Below are 5,704 nucleotides of genomic sequence, written 5' to 3'. Positions count from 1 at the left end.
ATTTCATCTTTTTTTATCTACTCATTTTGTTTACTCTCTTTATTATAACTTGTTCTTTCTGTTATTCTTTATTTCTGCATTTATTTTTCTTTCATCTCATTTAACTTCATTTAAACTTCATTTTATTTAAGACACAGAATACATATGTTGCTATCCGTCTTAACAAAAGGGTTATCTTTTTGAGGGAAGAGCATGTGATCCGAGTTTTCGTTTTCCCTGCAATAGCGAAGCAATTCCTCCGTTGTTCTACTTAAGTTTTCTCGAACCATGCTTTTCTCTCTGTGCAGCTCTTTCAACTCCTCCTTCAGCTGTTTCTGCATCTCAGCCTGGTAAGACATGTGGGCTCCCTTACCCTTCAGCAGCAGATAATTGAGGGAGAAAGAGAAGGGATAAAAGAAGAAAAAAAAAAAGCAAAAGAAAAACAATTATCAACAGAAGTTATTGATCAGAAACCAATTGATACAATGTAAGATTTGTTTCAGTACATTTACGGAAAAGAAACTGAAGAACTAATGAAGTAACAATAATGATGGCGACAAGAATGACAACAACAAAAGAGATAGCAAATGATAATGTTGAAAGCTCTCGATGACAATGACAAAAGACACTGACAGTGATTCCAAGAGATGTATGAAGTACCAACACCAAAACATGTAGGCAATGCCAAAATCATATGGGCAATGCCAACACCAAAATATGTAAAGACAAGGATGCCCAAAGAGGATGTGATAGATAGCAACATAAACAAAATAGAGTAGTATAATAATCTTGAAAGATAGTAAGGCTGATAATGAAAGATGAAACCAATGGTAAACAATGGCAAAGAGAGTAATAAGATTGAAAAGGACAGCAATGATGAAAGATAAACACAGCCCAATAATGTATTAACCCTTTAGCATTCAGGTTACTCTGTCAAATGTAATGCTGATGCATTCACATGATTTTAAATTAATCATTCGTTATTTCATAGCTTTGAGATTTTGGTGATGCAATTGTTTAGTTTTAAAGTGACACTATAGAGTAGGTGTGAAAGGCCAGATATGACCAGTCAGAAGATAAAACAGGTAGAATATTTCGACCAAATATGGCTGGTTTAAATGCTAAAGGATTAAAGCTTAACAACCATACAAGAATTTTCTCGTATGACATTAGGCAGACACTGAATTACAGGCTCAGGTTATGTTGGGGATAATATAAAGAGAAGCAGCCTGTAGAACTCTGGTTAAATGACATCAAATCAAGTGCTGCTTCAATCATTCCAGCAGAATAATTAGCAGAGTGTGTGTGTGTTTGTGTGTGTGTGTGTGTGTGTGTGTGTGTGTGTGTGTGTGTGTGTGTGTGTGTGCAAGTGTGTGTGTGAATGCAATATTTTAATGTAGGCTGAAATGTGGTAACAGACAAAAGACAAGAACCAGTTGAAGGGAAATGGTAAAATCAGATGAGAAACAATGGAGAAACTGGACATGAAAAGATGGGGATAATGGAAGAAGAAAGATGGTGATACTTGATGAAGATAAATAATGACACCAAATGAGGAAAGATGATGGCACTAAGATAAAACAGCAGTATTGGTAAAGAAAGATGGTAGAAAATGACACTGGTGAGAGACAGCAACAGGGGATAGAGGACAGCAACAAGAGATGACACCAGCGCTGAAGACAAAAGATGACAATAACAATGTGATCAGGAAGGTGAAGAGAGAGGAGGACATTAGCACTGAGATGGCAAGGGTGAAGAAACAGCAAGATGGTGATGGTAACAGAAATCATGACAATAAAAATGGTGACAAACTACAATGAAAGATAACGACTGTAACAAAACAACAGCAACAACAATGAAATATAACAGTCATGACAATAATAACAAAATCTAGTAGCAGAAGGAAAAAGAAATAGAGGAACTCTTGACAGGGGACAGGAAGAACAAAATACATTAGAGTACTGTACAATAATGTAGGGAATATTTTAGTAAGGAAAAGCATTGAGGAAAAAAGAAACTTTAGTTAGTGAGCAGTAGTAAGAACTCCAAAAGAAACTAATCAATAAAGGAAGCAGGGATCATTATGAAAACTAACTACCTGTGACAGTAATTACTGGTTAACAGGTGAAGTAAAGAAGCAATTGACTTAAAAGTTTGACAAAGTAACAATGGGGATCAAAAATAGTAAAAAAGATTAAAAAGAATTATAGGTTTAACTCTTTGCCTGTCCTGTATATCAAATGTGACACACAAGACATATTTCCTTGGTGTCCATACATCATATACAATAAACATCAAATTTTTTCTCAGCTACCAATGTTACTTGGCACCTATGAAAGCAAAGCTTTATATTACTCATAAAGTATGAAACAAGGACTAATGATAAGTCTGGAAGCAAACATGGACATTTAGGACAAACTTATGAAAATGCTTCAGATAGCCAAAGGATTAAACAGAGAAGCATAGCAGAGTGTTTTTCACAGGGAGCCATATTCTAAATAGAAAGCAAATTGCTCTATCAAAACTTGCCCAAGGCCAAGTTCTGTCTAGAAATTTCAAATCTTGAATCTATCTGAAGCAGAAGTAATTTAACCACTTTAGTTTGAATTGTAACACTGAACTTCATACAGGAATAACCACAACAACAATAACAATCACTTGGTACAGATGGCAATGAGTAGTAAGAGCAACAAAAGTATAACCCTTTAGCATTCAGATTATTGTCAAAGGTAATACTTATTAACTCACATTGTTTTAAATTAATCTTGCATTATCTCGCAGGTTTTGAGATTTTGTAGGTGTGATTGTTAATTTTCAGAATGTCATTGTAGGAAAGATATGAGAGCCCAGATCTAGCAAGCTAGGACGTAAAAACAGGTAGAATATTTAGACCAGGCACGACCAGTTTACATACTAAAGGGTCAAGTTTAATCCTTTAGCATTCACATTATTCTGTCAAGTGCAATGCTTATGTATCCTCATTGTTTTGTATTAATCATGGATTATCTTGCAGCTTTGAGATTTTGAAGGGGTAACTATTAATTTTAGAATGATATTATCAAGTTGGTATGAGAGGCCAGATATGGCCAGTTTGAACATAAAACAGGTAGAATATTTTGGCCAGATATGACCGGTTTAAATGTTAAAGGGTTAAATATTAAAGGAGGTTAAAACAATTGTGGAAGGAGTAGTAGTGTAAGTGATGTATAAGAAAAAGAAGGAAAGAATCTGTAAACCTAAATGATTAAGTATTATGAGAAATAGAAGTAGAAATAGTTAGGTGAAGCAAAACTAAATGAAGATGAATAGGAGAAGCAAAAGCCAACATAAGATATATGGAATGATGACTAGCAAAAAACAAAATGAATATATATTGAGAGAAGAAAGGTAACTGAAGGTAAGATGGAGTACTTAAAAGACAAAAGAAGGTAGCTAGAAGGAAGTGGGAGTAGATAAAAGAAGAAAAAGAGTAGCAAAATGAGAAAGGAGTAACAAAGAGAAGTACTGAGAGCAGAAGTCACATAAGTGCAGAGATGTAGCATAAGCCAAACAGCTGGAAGGCTAAAAGAAGACACCCTTATGAAGTAGCAGTAGAAGAGTTACCAAGGAATAGCACCATAGTACCCAAAGAGCAAAAGCAAGAGAAAGCAGAATTATTGCAAATATTCAGAGAGTAACAAGCGCCAGCTAAGAAAGGGCTAAAAAAGTGGAATATTGAGGAGTAGCTGCTACATAGATGAAGAAAACAGAAGAGAGAATACAGTAGAAGTATGAAATAACAGCAATACTATAATTAAGAGAGTAGAATCAGGAATAGCAAGAATAGTAACAGAAATACTGATGATAGAATAAGATATGGTGTATAAGGAATATATAGCGCTGAAGAGTAGTAACAATATAGTCATAGTTAAAGAAGGAAAGAAGCAGTTGTGCTTAGTAGAGTTAAGATTTTGGGGGAAAAAACAGGAATATGTAAAGTAATTATAGTAATAAAAAAACAGAAGTAACCTCAAAGGAAAGGAACAATAGACATGGCTGGAATAGGGGTGTCAGAATAGCAGTAATCTATTAGGATTAAAAAGAACAATAACAAGTAAAACAGCTGTGAGTATCATAAGGAAATTATGATTTCTAACATAACCATGGCCACTACAAAGTGCAGTCCTTGTTGTAGTGGGGTGACATGTATGATTCAACGACCCTCAGAGCTATGCCAGTAGAGCGCAAGCACCTGATACAGCCTCCTATGCTGGACAAAAAGCCATAAGCCACGACTGATATTCACTCAATGGTAAAATCACAGGTTAATTGAAATAAACTAACAGAAGCTTACTAAAATAACAACCCACCAGACTGGCCAAGTATGTCTGGAATTCTAATAATTTATTCAATTAACTTGACAATAAAACAATAATAATGAGGTTTTTTTTAACCAATGAACAACCTGAAGGGCACAAAATAAAATAATACCAATTGGAAAAAAAATATCAAAACAAAAAAACAAACACATAAAATAAATGACAGGAGAAAAGAAGATCAATAAGAAACAAACAAAACAATGGCATTTATTCTAATATTTTCTTAATAACCATCTAATTTCCAACATTACAACTGCAGATCTTATCAAGCTTGCCTCTCAATCCCCACAACATTTCCTCCTTTGTATTGCTTAACCAGAGCAGTTATTGTCATACATCCTTAATTTGTACACAATGAGGTCTTCATCACAAAACTGTCTGAAATTAAGCCTGGCATGAAAACTTTACCGCTAAACTAAAATCACATTAACATAAACATAAAATGCTTCAAGAAAAATGATATTGGAAACATTACACTGGATTCAAGGTCCTATTCTCATACAAATTAATATTACATGCATCTAAAATTTAAGTTGACACTTTCAATACCTTCAGCAACTCTGCCAAAATGTTTTTGTCTCTACCTTTTGCATAAATATTTACGCATTTATAAGCGCTATGAAATTCTGCAAACCATATTATATCTATTTCAATGCTTCTGGAGAGAAGAGCATTCAACATGCCCATACTGCCAAACTGGACTCCATACAATTAACCAGTGCATGTCAGAATAGAAAGTGTGGTCCTCAACTAGATGGAGATATGGTATAGCTGGAGACTCACAGATCCCCCCTTGTTGTTCAGTCTGCTCAATCAGGGCTATTCTAAGTGCTACACAACAGCATTAACTCCTGCCATTTTCTTTTTTAAAACTGAATCAAATATTCCAATCTTAAACCTCAAGATAGCATACCCAAAAGTAAAGTTTAAGTGACAATGGATAGACCACTAATGCATAATAAAAAAAAAAACCTGCCCAACTCCTGATGAAATCATCAGTCTCTACCAATTCCCATCAATACTTACAAAGAGCAAACAGAATCTAACATGCCTAGCCTAACCACAACAGTAAACACTTATCTAAAAGCTGTATGAGAAAATATGTAAAGTAATTAGTATTAGACATATTCGTCAAGCTAAATTAAACCATGGTTGTACCACATAAAAAGCACCCACGCTGGTACCACGTAAAAATCACTTGTATCTGTGCCACGTGGTTGCTGATGCCAGTGCCGTCTGGCTGGCACCCATGCCAGTGGCACCCATGCCAGTGGCACCCATGCCAGTGGCACCCATGCCAGTGGCACCCATGCCAGTGGCACCCATGCCAGTGGCACCCATGCCAGTGGCACCCATGCCAGTGGCAC

At 35.4% G+C, this 5,704-nt stretch overlaps 1 long non-coding RNA gene across 1 annotated transcript in view; it reads right to left on the bottom strand.

The window, feature by feature from the left end:
* Positions 1-8: 8 nt before the first annotated feature.
* Positions 9-5,704, bottom strand: part of LOC106883851 (uncharacterized) — an 85,733-nt gene continuing 80,037 nt past the window's right edge. The window contains exon 3 of the long non-coding RNA XR_008264739.1: positions 9-353. This is a non-coding gene — a long non-coding RNA (uncharacterized LOC106883851). The remainder of the gene's footprint in view (positions 354-5,704) is intronic.

Source organism: Octopus bimaculoides, chromosome 8, assembly GCF_001194135.2.
Source record: "Octopus bimaculoides isolate UCB-OBI-ISO-001 chromosome 8, ASM119413v2, whole genome shotgun sequence".
Classification (NCBI taxonomy): domain Eukaryota; kingdom Metazoa; phylum Mollusca; class Cephalopoda; order Octopoda; family Octopodidae; genus Octopus; species Octopus bimaculoides.
The sequence above is the reverse complement of the archived record's forward strand: the minus strand, read 5'-3'. Positions and strand labels throughout refer to the sequence as shown.